Here is a 23277-nt window from a genome sequence, read left to right on the forward strand (position 1 = left end):
GAAACAATTACGGTGCAAGAGGTTTGACAAGTTAACTATGCAGTGTAGTTTGATATACATATCTTGAAGACGAAGTAGGTACCTAGTGATTTAACCTTTCCTTTACGACCCTAGAAAAATCCGACTATTCCGGTGATCATCTTCGGTTACCATACGATATTGACAATATTATTATTACTGTAGATAGAAGGGAAATGTAGTAGATAAGTATTTACTGGACAATGACATCGATTTTGAAAATGATAACATTTTATTTAGATTAGTGATTTTTGGAATATCTAAAATAATTTACAATCAAAACGACTGCGTCACTTCAACCTACACCTGAGTGAATTTAAATTCTAATGGATTTAAGTTTTGTAATACTTATTCCATTTGAGGTGTTTTTTGGGACCCGGTTTTTCCGCATCTTCAGGCACTATGTGCACTCACCAAAAGGTAAATACAATAAAGTAGGTAAAACTGTACCACCTACCAATAATTAAGTCAAGGATCACAATAAAACTATAATAATATACAGTATAACCCCTATTTTACGTTTTTTGAGGGACTGAAGAAAAAAAACCTAATTGGAGGGAAAATGTAAAAGGGGGGTATTGAAAAAAGGAACATTTAAATTTTATGTTTCTAAAAAAATAACGTTTTATTAAATAACAACATTCAATTAAAATTTTTATTGATTTTTTTTCATTTTTTATTAAAAAAATCATGTACTTATATTAGCTTGTTGCATTTTTGTTATGTAATTCTCACCTTACGCCGTTCGAATGTCACGACCCAATCATTGTTAAGCGCGCGTACCTCGCATATTTTGAATATTTCCGACGTAAATCGCGGGAAAGATAAACGTAAATTCGGGTATTAAATGTACTGAAATACATTGGGACTGAGAAAATTACACGCAATTGCCGGGAAAACGTGAATTCCGGGCACGTAAAAACGAGGTTATACTGTACACATTATGAATAGTAAGTTGAAGTGTTTGTAAAAAAACCCTTTCACTAATAATACAATCAATAGGCATATACCTACATCGTCGAAACCCTAATACCTACTGCCCGACAAGAAGATCTAGGGCCTAGGCAATAACCGCAAGTCGGTAGTGTCGAAGTGCGATTAACTAAATGGGAGGGGTTTGTTAGTTAACAGTTTTAACACGTGGACAACTCGTCGATAACCGGAAGTCGTTGCAGTCGAAGTGCGGTTAAAAACAGGAGCGGCTTATTAGTTCACAGTTTTAATACGTTGACAAGAAGATCTTGTTCGGCAGTAATACTTAGATCATTAAATAATAATCCATAAATACTACATTCAAGAGTTGTAAAATCGTCAATACTGGGAAAACAATGGCAATGAGTTAACTAATAAGATACAATCAATAATAGTCGAAAATGACTCAAATGGAATAGTACAACGTTTAAATTCAATTGCATCAAGTAGGTACCTTCGGTCGATAGTATTAAGGCTATACCTCAGTTGAGGCATGGTCTAAAAAGATTGTGGCTAGGCGATGCGCGGATTGCGGATCGCAGGTGCAAATGACGCATGCCGAACGAAATATAATTTGTCATGTAAATCCAACATGCGTCCATTTAATGTTCTATTACTAACAATAATAATATAGTCATTGACATATTTTCTTTTTCAAGTAAATGGGTAACGTTTTTAGTCATCTTTACACGATTTAAGAATTAATACCCCCGTCGCCATCACGAAACAAATTGACGTGTTCCCAGCTCGACGTTCTCTCTCCGAGTGCTAGCGAGTCCAAAATTTCGTCGCTCCTATAATTGAAAATTATTTGCCGTTTCACTGATGTATCGTCTTAACTAATAAGATACAATCAATAATGCCTATTAGTAGTCAAAAATGACTCAAATGGAACAGTACAACATTTAAATCCATTAGAATTTAAATTCAATTGCATTAACGCATTCAGACCCCGTGTGCAGAATTATGCACACTTATTTTAAACCTTCATAAAATATTCATTTTTCGTTTATTAAAACTTCACCATCTATGTGATTTTCGATCAATTAATACTCTTTGTTATAAATGGAACAATTAACTCCATCTATGAATGATAAACTGACAATGATCGAATATGAAACCTATTCTGCACTGACATTGAACAGCGTTCGAGGTTAGTACATTTTATTATGATAAACTCAAGTTGAGGCATCGTTAAGCATTAGATATCAATTAATAGATGGAATAATATATATAAACGACATGTTGAAAACATAAAATAAACAAAATATTAGTAAAATAATATTTCACAGACTTTTGAATTTACATGTGCATAATTATGCACAATTGGTCTCAACGTCACTATATAATATGCCGAATGCAGAAGTGTTATATATTTCTATATCGGTATAAAACACCGTATTTTAGCAAAAATGTATGATTCTACCATTTCTACCAATGAAGAAGATATGGAGAAGCTTTTTGGACAAAAGTTTTTCTTCTTCGGCCATATCCGCCCCTTAGTTGGAGCAAATGGACACCACGCGGTGCCTCCAAGGATCCCTATCGCTTGCCAGTCTTCTTGCTTCATTCCATGTCAAACCAGCATCCCGTAGCTCTGCCATATACACTCTATAGATAGTATTTAGCGACCTTCCAGGATGCCGGAATCCGGTCGGTTTGAAGAACAGGCAAGTCAGGTTGAGGTTCTCTTCTGGCATCCGCAGCACGTAGCCGAGCCAGGTCCAACGTCGCCTCTTCACTCTCGGTGTGATGAGAGACTGCTTGATTTGTCTGATGATGAACTGGCAGATATCACAACACTTGTGGTACCGTCGAGATGTCGTGTACAAACCGATAGAGTTTTAAAGGTTTGGCCGATATATAATGCCATTAGAAAACGATGGCGAAGATGAGATGGATTTGTACCACTTCCGCATGAGGCTATCAGGGTCAATGGTAAAGGCCAATAAAACTATAAATAAAAAAAACCTGGCCGCCCTAGTGATATTAGTTACAGTGAGCCTCGAAAAAAGGCTAGGAAACCAAACGAAGAGGTAAAACCGATTCCTGAAGTCCAGTATGACCGCATTGATCATATGCCACAACTGGACCAGAGTAAAGAAGCGAAAAGATGTAAAAATAATATACCTATGTAATAGAAAAAAAAACACATTTTTACTATGATAAGAGTAATATTCATTTATGCATAAAGACGGAGAGAAATTGTTTAGAAACATATCACAGAAAAACATAATTAATTGTCAACATTTATGTCTCTAGATCTTAAATTTCAATAAAATATAATATGTTAAGTATTTACTGTACTTTTTATTTCTTGAATATATTAAATTTAACTATAAATAGCCTTAAAATTAATAAAACAGGCAAAATTTTAATTGGTGTTGCAATACTTTCGAGTACCAATTTTGCAACGCTTGAGACCAAATGTGCATAATTATGCCCATGCTGGAAAACTAGGAAAATTCAATGAAAAAAATAAAATAAAAATATTTTTGTCTTATTTGGGTCTCTATCACACGGAATCAACATAGAGATAATTTTTTTACCTCTCAGAATTAATTCAGGTCTGAACGGGTTAAAGTAGGTACCTTCGGTCGATAGTATTAATATGAGTAAATTTAGTTTAGAAAATAATATTTTAAGAAAGGAAAACAGTGATTATATCGTAGGTATTAATAATTTAGCGTCAGATAGAAAATTGACGTATAATTGTGTTATACCTACTTATAGTAAAGTTATCATTGATCTTGAGTCATTGATTGAGTTATCCACGATGACCGCGTGGATTAAGCGCCGGTCTATAGTGTCGAGGGTCCCAGGTTCGAATCCTGGGTCTGGCAAGATCACAAATTGTTTTTCAATTTGTGCATGAGTCAGAGTATGCTCCTAATGGGTTGAGCAAGTGGCTGACATCCATTTCTCGTAAAAAATAAAATCTGTTAATACAAACCTCCACTCTGTGGAGGCCCATATGATCCTATTAGGATCGGGCATGGACAAAAGAAAGAAAAGATAAGTGGTTGATAATAGGTATAGGTACTTATTTTAGATGCCACAAATGAGTTCACTATTTAATTCTCTTGGAGCAGTGTTTTATTTCATTGTACCTATGGCATTTAAGACCATGGTAACCTCAGATCTGTATTTTTATTAAATTTCTACATAAATAATATCATACTTGGTATAAAGTTTAAATAAATTTATTAATGCAGTGTAGCAGTAAAAAGCAAAAGTGACATTCGGTATGTCAAGGGCAACCTCTTTACAATGAAGAAAAATAATCCTCATTTTACAGTGGCGTAGAAATAGGAATTACTTTTATTTTACTTGTCGCCATTACCAAATCACCTACTCCTATTTCATATTATATTATATTAGAGCGGGCAGTGTTGACCTGTGTGTCCCTGATAACTATCTTAGAAATAGAGAACATCAGTTGTTTATTCTCCCAAGGTGCAGAACCAACCTGCCACTGGTAATGCCAATTGGGAGGGCGATAACTATGTTCAACGAAATTGCTTCGGGTGTTGATATATTCCACCTACGTGAGGATGAGTATAGGTGGACGTTATTTTATAAATTTTTAAAATAGGGTCTGCTTAACTCATCTGGTGTATTTCCATGTACCTATATAATTAATATTTTTGTATGTACATATTTGTTTAATAACATATTATCTATCTCTTTTTTATGTCATGTTGTGAACGTCTTAAACTTATAATTTGTAATGTCCACAATATGTAAAAATAAATAAATTGAAATTGAAATTGAAATCCTGCATAAATAGTCCACACTAAGCTGTCAGTCATACGTATATGTTTCATAATATAATAAAGCGGTGGCGAAGTGTCGAGGTGAGCTGTTAGATCCTGCATAAATAGTCCACACTAAGCTTTATCAGTCATACGTATATGTTTTCATTGAAATAAGACTACAATTTACAGATGGTGTTGGTTTGTTTTTAAAATTCAATTAAACCCTGCGAAATCAAGCCATAATAGTCAAAAACACTCGTATATCTATAAAATATCTAAAATTATGGAATAGAATCATACATAACTTTGGATATTTTATAGATATAATATTTTTTGTCTATTGTTTGGTATAGGCAGCGAAAACAAATAAGTATGCATGAAAAAGTGTGCACAATTTTGTCGTATCGCCCAAAGTATACCGAAACTGTTATGGTATGGTTTAGGCAGGGTTTAATTATTGATTTTTAAAAATTAACCAACACCACCTGTAAATTGTAGTGTTAGTTCAATAAAAACAAAATACGTATGACTAACAAAGATTAAAGTTCACTATTTATGGCGGATCTTAACAGCATACAGAAAACAAAACTATGGTCCGATATTAGGCAATACTATATATTATTATTACATTACAAAAAGATTAATATAATAATTATTTGTATCCCTTTACTTTGTACTTGACGTCAGCCACTGCAAAACAAATGAGCAACAAGTCAGAGTCAATGGGTCGAGAATGCGATGAAACAAGTCAATAAATTAGATTCGCACCAAATGCATTTTAATGCAAGCTGCAAGCTAACATCACGACTCCGTTCGCTTGACCAGACTAATTAACTATAATTAATTTTACTAACACCACCTACCTACTCACTGTTTCAAAAAAAAACATCGTGTATTTTGAACTCTGGTGATGGCATTGAAAGTACAATATTGATAACACGCGCAACTGTGCCGATATACACAGTTTAGTAGAACTCCACAAATCAAAATCAACAAATACCTATATAGGTACAGTAAAAACAAAAAAATGATTCGGTTGAACAATGGTGTGCGTGCGGATGTTTACCCCTACTAGTGCTACTAATTACCTGGCAGCCGATGTACTACTCGTAGCGCTGACGACGGTATACGGATTCGTACGCATACAATCTACGAACCGAATCATTGTTTTGTTTTTACTGTACTTATTTTCATTTTGTGCACTATGATGATGTGACGTGGGTTATCAATGATCAGGTTGTGCGTGGAAAGACGATTTACCAATTATTAAGGCTTTGGGACGAGGTCCTAACATATAATAATGATGTACATAGCGGGTGCAATAATCAAGATTATAGCGGAAAAAGGTTTTTATTTTCAAAATCAAGACAATTACATAAGAATTACAATAATATTTTAAAACGGTTCGCAGAGACGTCCGGGCGCCAGCCGAATCAGATGATATCGATACGCATTAGCCGGTGGCAGCGTACGATAGCAGGTACGCCCTGTCCTGCCTTCCCGGAATTGGCCAGACCAGGCAAGTAAAATGTACGTTACACTCTTAAAGCAGTTTCACGTTTCACACGGAAGATTAACGTGACAGATACCAACATAGTTTATGCTGACCTGTTACTTTGTGGTAGGTATTTCATGATGAATTTTGGTGTAAAAAATCCTTTTCCTCCGGTGATGTATTACGAAAATTGATGCATATTTTAATTGTTTGTTTGTGTAAAAACCAAATAATGATTCGGTTCGTGGATTGTATGCGTACGAATACGAACGAATGCCTACGAGTACGCGCTCATCGGCTGGCAGGTAGTACGGCTCCTCATCCACACGCACACCATCGACCAACCGATTCATTGTTTTGTTTTTACTGTAGGTACCTATCTACTTATATAAATATTGAAATACATGATAATATATGCATATATGATGTAGTTTGGTCTCCATCGCACCATTAATCTATTAAAGTACATCCACTAAACGACACTAAACTAAAATTTACATTGCTAGCGTTGACCTATCGTATTTTTTAGCTTGGTGTACCCATGTCCAAACCGTCCATGCATTTAACACCAAATCTTCATTTTCCTGTCATTTGCGGTAACGTCTATTGATCGCCGTGAGCACGTGGTCTAGAGCAGCGGTTTCCAAACTGGGAAGCGCGCCTCCCTGGGGAGCCGAAATTTGGATTGACTACTGTTTAAAAGTAAAAATTGATGGAATTATCATGTGATACTTAGTTGAAATAAAAATTTCATAGTTTTCACTCTTTTCATTAGGTCAACTGCTCCCATTCGTAACATCATTTATTATTAAACACATCAATAATATTAAAAACCAATTAATTTAAATATGAATACATAATTCATATAATAAAACGTTGGAAACTTTTTTTTAATTTTTTGTATTGCTACATTTTTCTATATTATTTTTTTTAATTTAAGGGTGGGGAGGAGGCGCCAAAATTAGATATGTTTAAAGGGGGGCGTAGTAACATAAAGTTTGGAGATCACTGGTCTAGAGTCTAGTATACCTTCGCACAGTAGAGTACGTGATCCGAATGCTGCTTCTGGGGCAAACACCTGGATATAATTCCCACGTAGCGATTTTGCCGAAAGTGCAAGTATTTTAATATGCTTGAAAAACCATTGATACATGCATCATCAACACCAAGGTGTGTCAAATTCGTACTGAAGGCCAAAAGGAGAGTCACGACCTTTGGCAAAATATTACAATTATTTAGCACATAATATGTAAAATATTGCAAATTACAATTTCACAGGCAGAACACAATTTTATCATAAATCTCATCATCTCCTACCATGTATAGTTGCCTCTTAAGGGGCGGCTGAAGAGCTCTGTATTCAAATATAATTTAGTATGAAATGGACTTCGGCGTCGTACGCACGTTAATTTAAATCGATCTTTTGGCAAAAATCACTAATCATCGGAGATTTTATTTAAAAAATATATTATTATTACTATTGTCGACCTTCTGCATTATTATTATTGTGGACAATCTTACATTATTATTTGATAAACAGCTGCACGTGTCCGCTGATCAGAAAACAGGGCTGTCAAAATAATATAATATTTGTAAAATGTTAATTTCATCATAGTTTTTAATCAAACCTGTGCAAGTACATACTGATAACTTGGGTGGATATCGTGGCAAACATACTATTGATATATCTACGAGTATATTATTATTATAACCCAATTCAAATTGAACATAGGTTGATACTCAAATACTATTATAGTATCTTTATGATTTCGAGAAAATAATACGATGGAATATATTATATAATCCATATCAATTATTTGAAAACATTATATTTGCATGTATATAATATAGTGAAAAGGTCAGATAACTGTTTTCTCTGCAAGATAACATCAAAATTTATATAGACTTTACATTCATGAGTGAGCACGGCTCAAAGCTCAAAGTTGACTTTATATAACTAATAAAAAATGCTGTTTGTTTCTACGAATAAAAAATCACGGCAATCAGAAAGGCCGGAAAATATGGCCGACAATGCATGATACACAAACATAAAGTACACAAAATTACAAACACATACGAAGTTTACCGCACACGTGCAGACCACGTGATATTTGTTTACGCAAAATCGTCGCTTTCCAAAATGGCGAATTTGGTTGCCAGTTTTTACTGCGATGAATCAATGTGTTCCTTCCCGTCTTTTTTTATTCGTAGGTTTGTTTACTATGTACACCGAGAAATTTCCATTAATAAAATCGGAAATGAGTTGGAATATAATGCAACCAAAACTGGAAAAATTCTATTATGGGTGTTTACTTTTTGAATTAGTTGACCCCAGAAAAACAGGTACATGCCACTACGTGAACCGCAGTGGATATTAGATGGACAAAACTTAAATAATATAAATATTATAAATAAAACTTAAAAAGTACAAAATAATTATGTCTTCGACAGCCCTGACGTTATTTTTTGCCTGCCAGTCCGACTGGCGAATAAAAAATAAATGTGTGTGGTGACTGTATGTTAAATATTTTTTTAGGCACTCATGATATAAATTATTTCGTCCATTGGCTTTACATAAATAATGGTAGGTACTACCTACCTATTGTTTCACTAGTTGTATAAAAGTAAAATTGCGCAATAAGTACCTATTATTTTTAATATGTTGGTCCTAAACATTAAAAATAAATACTATTCATTATTAATGTTTTTTGGATAGCACATGAAATAAAAATGTAGGTAGATATGCATTTCAACATCCTTCGTATGTTTAATTCTCGGACAATTTCAGGTTAAAAAGTTATTAATATATTATTAAGTTTATATTGTGGTAACCACATAATTGAAAATGTCACCATCATATTGGTTTCAATACTTTTTCCCAAACAGTTGATTAACAAATTGAATTTAGTAACATTTACGTACCTACCTATATTAGAAGATATTATTTTTTGGTCACCCCATTCTGTCTTCACGTCGACCGTGTTTATGATTTAAATTTAATTTAGAGACCATTTACATTTGACACAAGCATTGTCGGCGACCTTTGTATATTGCTAGTAGACCAACAATTCCGGACCACATATAAAAAAATCATATTTTCAATTCTCAAGGGCAATTCTGTAGAGCTTACCCTTAAACACTCGCCCCCGGGTAAATTGCGCTGCAGATTTGTGCATGATACTATTTTCTGATTTTGCAATCTCTCTTTCAAAGTTTTCTTCGTTTTGTTTGCCAACGTATTTGTAATATTGTGATAATAATTTTACATATATATCTATGTACATTAACATTATTTTTGCGTGGGTTCATTTAAGGCTGGGTACTCCCATTTTGCTTATTTCGTGGGAGAAAATTCGATAAGACAATCTTTGACATTCTAAATATAACTGAGGTAGTTTTACTGTATTTTACATAGCCCAACGTGCTTCACAAACAAAATGACATGTATATAGGCTTCAAGGGAATGGGCCAACTGGACGCCAGGACAATTGGACGCCGCACTGTCGTGGACACGTAAACAGAACGTAGACGATGAATTTTAATCAGTTTCTATCTACTACTTAGCAGTTTTAATTCATTTTACTCTTAAGAAAATGATTTTTATTGCGTATTGAGAATTACCATGCTTAAGGCTTTATATAAAAATAAAAAACTCTTTTTTCATCAGAACTTAAACATATGCACGATTAAATCATTATTTACGTGTGCACATTTAAATTCTCACCAACTTTTAAATCATAATATAATAATTTAAATATAAATAATAATATTAAATATTTTTTTTAATAGTGCCTATAAGTATGTAACGTCTATTTATTTTCAAACTGCGTGGCGTCCAGTTGTCCCGGCGCCAAATCGTCCTAGACCCGGCTTCAAAGCCGGTACTAATAAAATGTCTAATAGAAAACAAAAATTTTCGACAACCTCGTTCAACCTAAATAACAATAACATAAATGCACCCAATGTAAATTTTACGCCATCTATAATAGATAATAATAATATTGGCAAAATTAGTATATTTAAAGCTTTAAAAAAATATAATAGATGGCATTTTATGGCTGAAATTATCGATATCTTGCGTGTCAGTCAGAAAATACGTAATATACCAGGGAACTCAGAAATAATGGGAACTGAAATACATAACGGGTAAGGCGATAGCAGGTAACTGACTCGAGTAAGGAAGAATCCGTGTGAAACTTACTCACGTGTCAAGAATACGTGTTACGTCGAATACTGAAAACTGCTCTCGGTTTATGCATTTACGCTCATTTAATGTTGGTGTATTACACACACTATTGCACGTGCATAATGCGTGCTTCATTTTCGTAGGATACTAACACATTCAAAAACCTGCTTTCAACATGCAGCGTATTGAATATAACCTATCGGTATTCTATTTATTATATGTTCTGTGTAATACCTATACCATTATAAATCGAAACAAAATGACAAACCAGTCGGGATTTCGGAACCCATCGTCAAACCGGGACAATCCCGGTCAAATCGAAACGTATGTATAAGTATATAAATATATTCGTATTGATAATACAACACGTTTGGTATACTCGTACATTACGTTGTTTATGCATGTAGTTTTGTAGAGAAAATTGTATGGTTTCTTCATGACCTTTGTCGTCATAATCCCAATGTGAACACTGAACCTACATTGACCAGGACATGCCTAAATGATGCAAGAAGCTCAACGTCAAGAAAAGCTTCTGAACAACAGACCAGAAAAGAGATTTTGGAGATCTAAGCTAAGGCAGACAAGATAAACAATATTGAAAATAGACAAACGCGTCGGGGTCACCAGTTTGAGTAAGAATCAGTACACAATATAGAGTTGGAGCACTAAAGAAAGTTGATTCTACATATTCTTTTCCACCGATTAGAATTACTATCAAAGTAAATAAAAACACATACGTATGCAACACGACGGAGTAAATCCGGAATTGGCCACGTCGAATGGCGCGCGCGTTTGGTCGCTTGGTGTTTGCTTGAAACCAAATCTTCCCGACTCGCCACAACAGAATTCTTAAAACTAACAATGAAGGAGCTTTGCAATACAGTAGGATGTAGATCCAATTATTTGAATAGTCCACACACAAAAAAACTTTCAATGTTTTCATATTGATTTAAGTATGCTTGTTATTTTGTTCCGTTTATAAATTTAATATTTATGATATTATTCTAAAAACTAATAAGTGAGACATAACCAATAAAATATACAATATTATTAAATTAATTACGAAACACACACCATATTGCAATGTCATGTGCAAGTTTTCACTTAAATAAACAATCTGTCATTGCCAATTTCAAGTTCGCGTTGAAAATTTGACATTCCTATCGAAACATCCATTAATATAAATATTGCATAGTATTATTTCCGCCTGTCATTAAATTTGGCTCATGCGCTACCTATGTATATGAAATATTATTATAAATTGTTATTTTACAATCTGAAATATTATTAAAAACTGTTCTAGGGGCATTACATTTATAACTAAGCGTCATGAAACAGTACTATTAGACAGTGAATATCGAAGTAAATATCGTACAATAATTTTATTTTATATTACAGCAGACAATTTAAATTGAGATCTCTCCTATTTCTTATTGGTATCATAAACATCCCAGAGCTATATTATAATAATATGGCGCATGTACCTATATATTATATGATAAACAGCTGATTTCCGCAATAGTCTGGTTGCTAGGAGAGTAGGGAGACCTGGTATTATCGAAAGACAGACTCTGGACAAACGACGCCATCTTGGTAAAATGGGGGCCTAAAACTGTATTTTTACATAATCTTTCATTAACCGTTACCTACTCCTACAAAAATTGTATTCTAAGACGAAATAAAGATCTTTCAATTCTACACAAAAAATGTATCTTACATATTTTTAGTAAGATGTTTTTTTTTTTAACTTTTTCACTGGTTTTGCCGACCGTGTGCCAAACTAAGCTTATCTTTTCTGTCCATGGAAATATATTTTCACAAACTATATTATAAGCATCTGATCGTATCCGTTTATACCATACACTTACACTTACAAATTTAGTGAAAATATATTTTCATGAACAAAAATCACAAGTTTAGTATGGCACACGGATCTAAGCCGCATACAGTTTCAGCCCATGGATGGCCTCTATACCTCAGTTGAGGCACGGTCGAAAAAGATCATGTCGATGCGCGGATTGCGGTTCGGGGGACCGGGTGCAAATGACGCATGCCAAACGAAATATAATTTGTCATATAAATCCAACATGCGCCCATTTAATGTTCTGTTTATTGTTCTATTAGTAACAATAATAATATATTCATTGACATGTTTTCTTTATATCAAGTAAATGGGTAACGTTTTTAGTCATCTTCACACGATTTAAGAATTAATACCCCCGTCGCCATCACGAAACAAGTTGACGTGTTCCCAGCTCGACGTTCTCTCTCCGAGTGCCAGCGAGTCCAAAATTTCGTCGCGCCTATAGTTGAAAATTATTTGCCGTTTCACTGATGTATCTACACCAATTATTAGCATTTATTATAGCAGGTTTGTTATGTATAACAAATTAAAAATAATAAGTAGCATGTAAGAATAAATTTGTTTAACTAATAAGTATAACTTTTTAAAGACTGATAAGTATTATTGATATTGGTAAGTATCTCATTGGTTAATTCCATTAAAATCTTAGTATTCACGATTTTATACCTCTTAAATGTATTTATTGATTATTATTTAAATATATATTATTAGGTTCGTGACAAAGTATACACCCATTGATTATATTATTAGTGATAAGGGTTTTTTACAAACACTTCAACTATTCATAATTTGTTGGTTTAATTTTTATTATGATCCTTGACTTAATAGGTAGATGATAAAGTTTTTATTTACTTTATTGTATTAATCTGTTATACAAGATAGAATTAATTGTATTCATTGACAGTGTGTATTTGCCTTTCGATGAGTGCATATAGTGCCTGAAGATGCCGAAAGGCAAAACCCGGGCCGCAAAAAACGACTCGAATGGAATAGTGGGTACTATGACGGGTACTTCATTATCGACTGAGATCGTTAGTTCCATTTTATGCAGGGCTCGAAATGGACCGAAACGCACCGGAGCGCCGTTCCGGATCGTAAAATCGGCAACATTGTCGTTCCGTATCATGGAAAAAATAATTTTACCATTTGAGCTAGAATGGCCATAATATAACAAAAAATCACACACTTATTTTTTATAAAACACAAAATTAGATAAATATGTTAATATTTTCATAAAATTACTGAGCGCTCCGCTCCGTAAAATTCTCCATTTCGAGCGCTGATTTTATGTCGATAGAAAACTGGGATGAAAGTTTGTATAGCCTAATGAAGTCTAAACATGCTTGCGAGAATTTAAAATAAAAATGAATGAACAGCTATTAACATTTCTGAATAGTTTTGTTAATATCATTAAAAGCAATTATAATCAAAATGTTGTAAACTGAATGAAGCAATGTATCTATCCATCTAAATAAATATTATTATGAATCAACACCAAACATTGTAAACGAACCGCCGACAGGCAAAACCTTGAAGAACGGTATAAGTAATATCTTATATAAAATATTACCAACTATGTATTATAATTTATAATAAATAACATTATACTATTTATTTTATACTACATAATGGGCAAGTATATTAGCAATATCAATATCTTCTAAATATTCTAAAATCATTGACAACCTGTTTACTAATTTCATTTTTAACTAACTTAGCGTATTTCCCGGTCATTACAATATTATCAGTGGTGCAGAAAATTGCATAATGACAATCATACAGATCAATGACATTATCAATGGACAACGCACTCAATACAGTAGCTAGCAAGTAAATTTGCGCATAGTGACATTCGCACATGTATAGGTAGACGTCACGCAATTTCCATTATGCGATATCACGCATCGGGAATTTATAGCAATATTACCTTTATTGTAATGGCGTTAGAACAGTGTTTCTAGTATCAACATTCATTTGAGAAAACCCGTTCGAACCGAACCATTCGGCAGACCCGACAAAAAGCATAGGTAATTTATAGCAATATCACGTTTATTGTAATGGCGTTAGAACAGATTATGCCATTCGGCAGACACGACAAAAAAGTGAGTGTCATTTTTTTTCCCAGATGCTTCCATCCATATTAATGTCATTGATACAGATCATGATATTTGACTTTCAAATTCATTTATTTTACACATTACAGTGCCACAATAAATAATTCAATTAATATTGTAGAATTAACAAAAAAAAGTCAAAACCATTATCATGGAGATATATGCCAGTTGAATTAAAAGTGGTGATTTCCTTTGACGTAAATAACGCAATGGTCTCCAAATAGTCAAAACCTATGTTAACTAGTTATGTCGGTAGTTCTAATTAATGGTTTTTGTTTTATTTTTAAATAATGAAGGGGCTCAAAATCAGTCAGTGCATTGTTGTTTTAATTTAATAAAACGCAATTTTTTTGTAGTACTTATTCCACTTTTAATCAATAGATTAGGACCGGTTTCATCCGCCTCAGAGGGACATTTTCAAATGAGGCGGACGAAACCGGTCCTAATCTATTGATTAAAAGTGGAATAAGTACTACAAAAAAAATGCGTTTTATTTAATTAAAACAACAATACAATACAGTTCCACCATGAATTGACAGTTAAAAAAATAAAAGAAAAAAATCAGTCAGCGCCTTGAGCATCCACGCCCCGAACCCCATCACTGTCAATTATAAAAATTATTCGCTGAAACGCTAGTCCGTAAAAAGAGGGTTCAATTTGGCCATGAATAGCGCTTTTCCATTTCATAAAAAAAAAAAAAAAATGGAGAAACACATAATCGCCACATAAACGACCACTATTGACTACTGACAGGGGTTGTCAACCTGGTCCCTACAGCCCACTAGTGGGCGATCGAGCTTTCATGGTGGGCGGTAGGGGTTTTAGAAACATTTTAATTATGTTTTAGATTTAACTACAGTACCTAAGTTGTTTTATAAAGATTTATTCTGCCAAATTTATATTCGGTAAGTAATTATTATCATATGCTTTAACTTGCTGTAACTCTGCTTTATAAATTTTGTAAAGTAAAGTTACTTCCCTACTTTATAAATCACCATTACTGTGGAACCGGTGGTCGGTTAGAAAATTTTACTACTAACAAATATACAAAAGTGGGCAGTAGGTATAAAAAGGTTGACTACCCCTGATTTAGACGATAGATATTTTCACCAATGCAGGAGGAGACAAGAGAAGAAGAATGATATTTCAAGAAATTCTAATTGGCCCGCGTGCTAGTGTTTCCAGGTCACTGTTAATTCGCAAACGAATAATGATGATAAGTCAAAATGTCAAGTTTACAACGTTTCAATTCACTGTAAAAGTGTAATCGCTCATAAAAAACGTACTTGATCAAGTTCAAAACAATATTCGTGACGAATAATGCTAAATTGAATTGCAGCCATGATGATGCAAAATGATAATTCGGCGACCGAGCCCCGATGGCTGACGATAGTGCAGCCAATTTTATTGTTCTGGCAGAAAGGTCGAGACGAAAGGAAATATATTAATCATAATAAAAGCACGATATGACTCGAATAAATGACTTATTAAAGGCTTGTCTCAACTCACAAAACGTCAACTAGGATACTATGTTATACCTATGAATTGTTTGGAGCAGTGGTCGGTGACCGGCGGCCCGCGTGCGTCTCAAACGTGCATTACTTACTCGACTGATCATCAGTGACGAAAGGTGGAGGTAGGCTGTTAAGATCCACAATATATAGTGCACACTAAACTTTGTCAGTCATACGTAATTGTTTTCATTGAAATGAGACTACAATTTACCGAGTGTGTTAATTTTAATCATACCATAATAGATAATAGTCAAAAAATAATTGTCCATCTATAAAATATCTGAAATTATGCAATTAAATAATACATAACTTTGGATATTTTATAGATAGAATAATATTTTTTATTTATTATAGTTTGGTTAGGGAAGGCCTAATGAATTAAAAAAAAATGAACCAATAGGTACATAATAATATGTGTAATATGTATTTTTCATCCAACGAAAACAAATAAATGTAAATGAAAAAGTGTGCACAATTTTGTCGTATCGCCACAAAGTATACCAAAACTATTATGGTTTGGTTTAGGCAGGGTTTAATTGATTTTTAAAAATTAACCAACACCATCTGTAAAGTGTAGTCTTAGTACAATAAAAACAAATACGTATGACTAACAAAGTTTAATGTGCACTATTTGTGGCGGATCTTAACAGCCTACCTCCACGCTTCGCCACTGGATCATACTAACATAACAGGTTAATTACACGGGGAGACACTTCAATATCTATGTTTTGTTGTTAAAACAAATCAAAGAAGCGGAAGCGATTTTCAACATTTCCTCAATCATAACCTAGATCAACAGTGAAAATTATGATTTATTTAATTGCGACAATGTCTCTTGTAACGTATTGATTTCATTTGTATAAATAGCGAGGACGATCCGTAACTCGTTGCCACTCATCTCGAGTCCGTCACTCGACACAGCCACCTACTTTAGGTTATACCTCAGTTGCGGCACGGTCTAAAATGATCGTGGCTAGGCGATACGCGGATTTCGGGTCGCGGGTGCAAATGACGCATGTCAAACGAAATATAATTTGTCATATAAATCCAACATGTGTCCATTTAATGTTCTGTTTATTGTTCTATCAGTAACAATAATAATATATTCATTGACATGTTTTCTTTTTAAAGTAAATGGGTAACGTTTTTAGTAATCTTTATACGATTTAAGAATTAATAAGCCCGTCGCCATCACGAAACAAATTGACGTGTTTCTAGCTCGACGTTCTCTCTCCGAATGCCAGCGAGTCCAAAATTTCGTCGCGCCTAAAGTTGAAAATTCTTTGCCGTTTCACTGATGTATCACATTAACAGTAGATCGGTAGTCGTTGCTACCAGATCGCGACTTGGTCTGAGCACGAGCTCATCGCGATTACTCTGCACCGTTAATCTTTACCATTGTAACTCTCTGTACTCTCCAACAAGACAATAAACATCGACATTATTTATCCACATCCATGTCGCCTTTATCTACACTCACCACCTTCTTCCTAATACGATCCTAAAAACATATTAGCATTGCTTGCATGTCCAGTGGATCTATTCTATATTTATCGACCGCCGGGTCTATTCTATACAAAAGGCGACTATCGACCGCTAACGTGCTAACGTGATAATGTGTTAGTATTTGTTACATACATTTTATATTGAAATATTATAATTGTAATTGTATTTTAATCAGTTAATCAGTCGAAACTGTCTCTCCCTCGCTCTCGCTCTATCGCTCATGCTCTAAATTTTAGCACAGGAAGGCATGCCGTTAAAATATATCATTTATTGCAACAATTAATACCGGCTAATTATAATTGTTACAATACGTGTTAACAATACAAACATACCCTAGTTAGCGGTTTTAGCGGACGAAAGCAGCCTTTTGTATAGAATAGACCCGCAGAAGTGATAATGTGTTAAATACGACGGCAAACAAGAGTAGGTTTGTATCAAAGTATTAGCACTTATTGTAACAATTACAATAAATTAGTTGTAATTGTTGCAATAAGTGCTATATTTTAACAGCACCTATCTGTGCTGTGATAATATTTAGAGCGAGATAGAGAGTTTTGACTGTTTAGACGGCTAACTTATTGTAACAATTATAATACCTCAATATAAATATGTAATAAATACTATCACTTTATCACTTTAGCGGTCGATAGTCGCCTTGTATATAGAATAGACTCGAAAATATAATTGTTTATTCGGTACAAGTCGGTTATGGGGAAGCCAGCGGCAAACACATTTTGAAAAGAGCCGATTTACTGGATTATTTGTTAGGTTAGGTTAGGTTAGAAATTCATGGATTTTGCCAAAATTGGCTATGACAATAAGCGCGGTTGCCGCCTGGCTTTTCCCCATAACCGACTTGTACCGTTTTTTCATCTTGATTTATACACCTTTCCAAAAAATCTAATAAACATTCTATTAGACAGACTGCGCCTTCGTGGTGTTCATTAATTAATTTATTTTTCATTCATAGCCATTATTAATAGTTTAATTTCGTGTTGTGGGAAGGTAATGAAATGTGATAAAAATTGTCAGCACAGCTGGAGAGAAATTCCTAAGGCAACGGCTGCGGTCGTTTCCGATTTCGTTTGGAGAAATTAAAGGTTCGCCGCATTCGCGTTTGACACTTTGACTAATTAGTATTGAATTTATAATTTCGATTTTTTTAAAATATATTTGATCTGTGGCATTATTACTTGCTAGGCACTGAATAAACCTTCCGATATCATCGTGGAAATTTATGCTGTGTGTAATGTGCATAAAACAGAGTAAATCGCCACCGTAAAATGAAAACTTTTAGCGGTTTTGGGCATCCAAATAATGGATCTTTTCAATATCTATAAACCACATTACAAAGGAATATTCGAACGGATTTATGATCACCACCCACGGTGGCCGCGCGGCTTAAGACGATACATCAGTGAAACGGCAAATAATTTTCAACTATAGGCGCGACGAAATTTTGGACTCGCTGGCATTCGGAGAGCGAACGTCGAGTTGTCAATACGTCAATTTGTTTCGTGATGGCGACGGGGGTATTAATTCTTAAATCGTGTAAAGATGACTAAAAACGTTACCCCTTTACTTGAAAAAGAAAACATGCCAATGAATATATTATTATTGTTTCTAATAGAACAATAAACAGAACTAAATAGACGCATGTTGGATTTATATGACAAATTATATTTCGTTTGGCATGCGTCATTTGCACCCGCGACCCGCAATCCGCGCATCGCCTAGCCACGATATTTTAAAACCATGCCTTAACTGAGGTATAGCCTTAAGCGCTGGACTATAGCACCGTGGGTCCCAGGTTCGAATACTGTGTCTGGCAAGCACACATATTGTTTTTCAATTTGTGTGTGACCTAATAACTTGACCAAGTGGCTGACATCCATTTCTCGCAAAAAACAAAATCTGTTGATACAAACCTCTACTCTGTAGAAGCCCATTTGATCCTATTAGGATCGGACATGGTCGGAAGAAGAAAGAAGAATTTATTATCAACGACTATTACTTATAGTTATTTGAATACGTCGATATTCGGTTGAGAATTTATTACATTACGATCACGTCACGTCATCGCACGTGAGCCGACGATAAGTTCGATAAATCTGCAATGTTGTTTTATCTGGTATTTAAATCAGACAGATGCTACCATCTCGTACCACTCATGTTGAGCCGAAAACTAATAGTGTCAGCTATAAAAATCTTCCAAAATGTATCAGGTCACCTCACGCATATCAAGCCATACCATTCAAGTGCTCTCACGTATCTTTGCTTTTAGTGGTTTGGAAGAGGGCTACAGATGACAGGTATGTAGTTGATGCTTTGTACCTTGTCAGTTTTTTATTGTTGGATGTTCGTGAGGTTCCAGCTCACGTGACGTGGTGGTAATGTGTTTCTAGCATTAATGTTCTTTGTTGATATCGCCGTGTTTGTTAAGATTTAAGGCGTCAAGTAGGCTTAGATAATCGTGAGGTTTATATGCAGACAGGCATATGTCACCACTTAATTTAAATAAAAACACAAGTATTTTTTTTCTACCGCTATTTACATTTTAGTGGTTAATGAATTCTAGTAATTATGATTTATTTATATATTATGGTTACATGTAAATTGTACGTAAAACATCTTACAGTGGCACAGTTAGCCGTGAGGTTTTTTTTTATCGAAAAGAGATAACCGTATATTATACTATACGTAAGTATATCGGCTATTTTCAAAATTTCTTTGCTGCTGGCTTCCTGTAAAGCGTAAACATCCGTGTTTAATTTAGACATGAATTTTATGTCAGTACTATACAACCCAAAGAGGTTGGAAGGTCTTTAATAAACGGCCATATATTTCCGATACAATATTTCACGATGAAGTGTGATACAGCGAACTGCATACGTACAAGTTTCCGGACACATTTATAATATACCTATGCGTCGAGGTAAACATTAAATGTTAAATTAATAATCGTTAGCTAGTGAGATTCGCGACTGGTATTTTTAAGATAAATAAACCATCGGTTAATAAAACCAGTCAATAGTAAAAATTTGGGTTCTATACGTTTATCCTGGATAACCTAATGACACGAACACGTTTAGTGTGCTCCTGAGAGGACGCTCCCATAAGGAGTGGTACCATCCAATCGCTCGATCTGATCAAAATAGTCAATGTACCACCGGTTATAAAGTAATAAGCTTGCGACCCTCGACGAAGACAAGCCATATATGATGTATGAGGAAGTCCTACAGTTGCCCCAGCAGGTCCCACTGCTCCTCAGGGTGAACTGTAGATGAGATAAATCGGTCATAAGGACCATGAAGAGTGATGGTAAGAATGTAAATAACGACGGAGTAATAATAAGGTAGTAATTAAAATCCAATTAATGAGATGCAGTACGAAGATTATGTGTCCTAATTAAGATGGTAGCAATAGGTATATAATGTTAGTAATAGATATTTTGCCATGTTAAATAAATAATTGATAGGTATATAAATATTAAATTAGCATAATAACTGTATTGGACTTCGAGTAGATATAATAATGTAATTAAGATAAATGGATCTAATATTGTATAATTGCGATGATTAGGTATTGTCAGCGTGTGTAATTGTAAACCGACATTAGTATATAAATCTGTACCTATAATTAGAGTATAATGTTGACCTAATTCGATCCGCGAAATTAAGCTAGATAATAATTAATCAATATTTTAATTAATTTAATTAGACGAGAATCGGTCTAGACCTGGGCTCTGTACGTAGCATCTACATAGCATCTAAACCACTCACGAGGTACTGTATACCTCTGGCTTCTAATTTTCATCACTCCCATATTAATACCATACGCGTGATCCGCGCATCCAGCGCGAGATTGCCCCGCGGAATTTCTCGCGATTCATGTGTAACATATGAGCGGCCTTGGCGCTGCGTTCGCCAGTCGGTAACCGGACAGTTGTCTCCCTCGCACAACTGGATCAATTCCCTATCCCGACCGCGGCCACAGCCGATTGGCTCATGTGTGGAGCGAAATCCCTGTTACGCAATTCATGACAGCCGCGAGATCTCCATACAAACACATTATTAATGATAGCTGGAGCTGCGCGTGTCCGATCAACGTAAAACTTGAAATGACATATGCGTCTACGGACCGCGGAGATTTTAGTTATTCTATAGTACGCGTAACCATAAAGGTTCGCGAGATATAGAGCTCAGAGACGGGTCAGATTCCATTAATTTTAGCGCCTTAAATATAAGTTAATTAGATATAACATTTATATGTATACGTAGAGAATAAGACCTAGTATTTTAATAATTTTTATTTTTATCATAAATATACACGTAGCACGCGGGCGGCCCGCTTATAGGTCCGAACTTGTGGCTCCCGCCATTCAATCATGAGGAGACTCACATCACGGGGTGTATACTCAAATGCTAGCGTGAACGGTAACGAGCAGATTGACGTATCACACTCTTTGATACACTGAGTTTTCGCTTGGTTAATTAAAAACTAAAAGTACAATACAAGCTAAAAAACGCATTCATTGTAGGGAGAGCTATGTGAAATCGCGCTCTCAGCGGGATGTCGCGAAAGAGGTTTTATGCAGGCGGCCCGCGCCTACCGAACACCGTTGATTTCAGCTCCCTCGCGACTTGCGGTTTCGCGGGGCAATCAATTAAGTCCAGATCTCATAGTGAAAATGATATGTGGATTTTTGACCCGTAGAACGCTCGCCCGAGGGGATGAAATCTCCCGATTCGAATAAAAACCCAGGATTTCCGAATTCTGTATCCAGTTTTCTACTGCTTCCAGGACCGAGTCCACGTCGGGCGTCGGTCTGAATTATTATACAAATTCATATAATTGTGCAAGTCTGCACAGGAGTTTGGGACCACCCAACTCCCCCTTTTCCTCCTGCGGGTAAAATACCTAAAGTTGGACTTTGTCGTTTCGGCGCGAGTATTCGTTTATAAATACCTAACCCCGACTTAGAAAAATTTCGCGAATAATTTTTCGAATATAAATACCTATCTGGTACTTTAAAAATTTTCGAGTGAAAGTATAATTTCGTACAGCGGTTCTTCAACGGAGGCCCCGAATCTTTTTCGACTTTTATCTGCTATTCATCGGGTCGTATGTACCTGACTGTCAACTTAAGTTCGATAGTAGTAATCTTTTGATACTTTTGGATAATTGTGGAACTTTTCTTCGAATTAATATTTCTTTGTTGCGAGTGTTAATGTACTTTATCATCTGACGGATGACCGTATACCGTGCTTGAACATTTATGTGAATAATATTAACTTTCTGAACACTAATAATTATAATATGATGAACCATTGTGAACTTTGTGAACTTTTGTGAACTTGAACAATATATGGACCATCTACCAACTATGAGTTTTTATTCTGACTTCCAACCATACGAAGACCTTGGCCTGTGACTCCTCTTGGCATGACAACCTTCACTTCCATACCCTTGGAACTAGCCGCGGCAGTGGAGGGCCCCGTCACTAACCTAACCTAAACAAGCCCAAACTAACAAATAATCCAGTATACCGGCTATTTTCAAAATGTGTTTGCCGCTGTATCCAGGATAAGCGACCAAAATTTGTAAAAAAAAAAAAACGATTTCACTGTGGCTTTGTTTCCGTGGAAAATTTTGTGAACGAATAATAAAATTGTGACTGCATTATTATGTTGGCAACCCTGCCAACAAGTGCGGAAGCAATCGTTGTCAAATTAAATTAATCGACTATCATAGTTGGTACAACGACACGGGAAAGCTGAAAAAACATATTAATCAATCAAACGAATTACCAGAAATCCAATAAAAACATTCTTGAATATTAACACGGCA

General features: G+C 34.9%; 1 protein-coding gene across 8 annotated transcripts in view; it reads right to left on the bottom strand.

Annotated features, from left to right (window-relative positions):
* The window catches only part of DAAM (disheveled-associated activator of morphogenesis-like protein), a 551406-nt gene that overhangs the window by 63691 nt on the left and 464438 nt on the right, over positions 1-23277 (bottom strand). The gene's annotated exons all lie outside the window — the stretch shown is intronic.

Source organism: Rhyacophila brunnea, unplaced genomic scaffold (assembly GCF_057557595.1).
Source record: "Rhyacophila brunnea isolate RB1 unplaced genomic scaffold, BYU_Rbru_1.0 scaffold_21, whole genome shotgun sequence".
Lineage (NCBI taxonomy): Eukaryota > Metazoa > Arthropoda > Insecta > Trichoptera > Rhyacophilidae > Rhyacophila > Rhyacophila brunnea.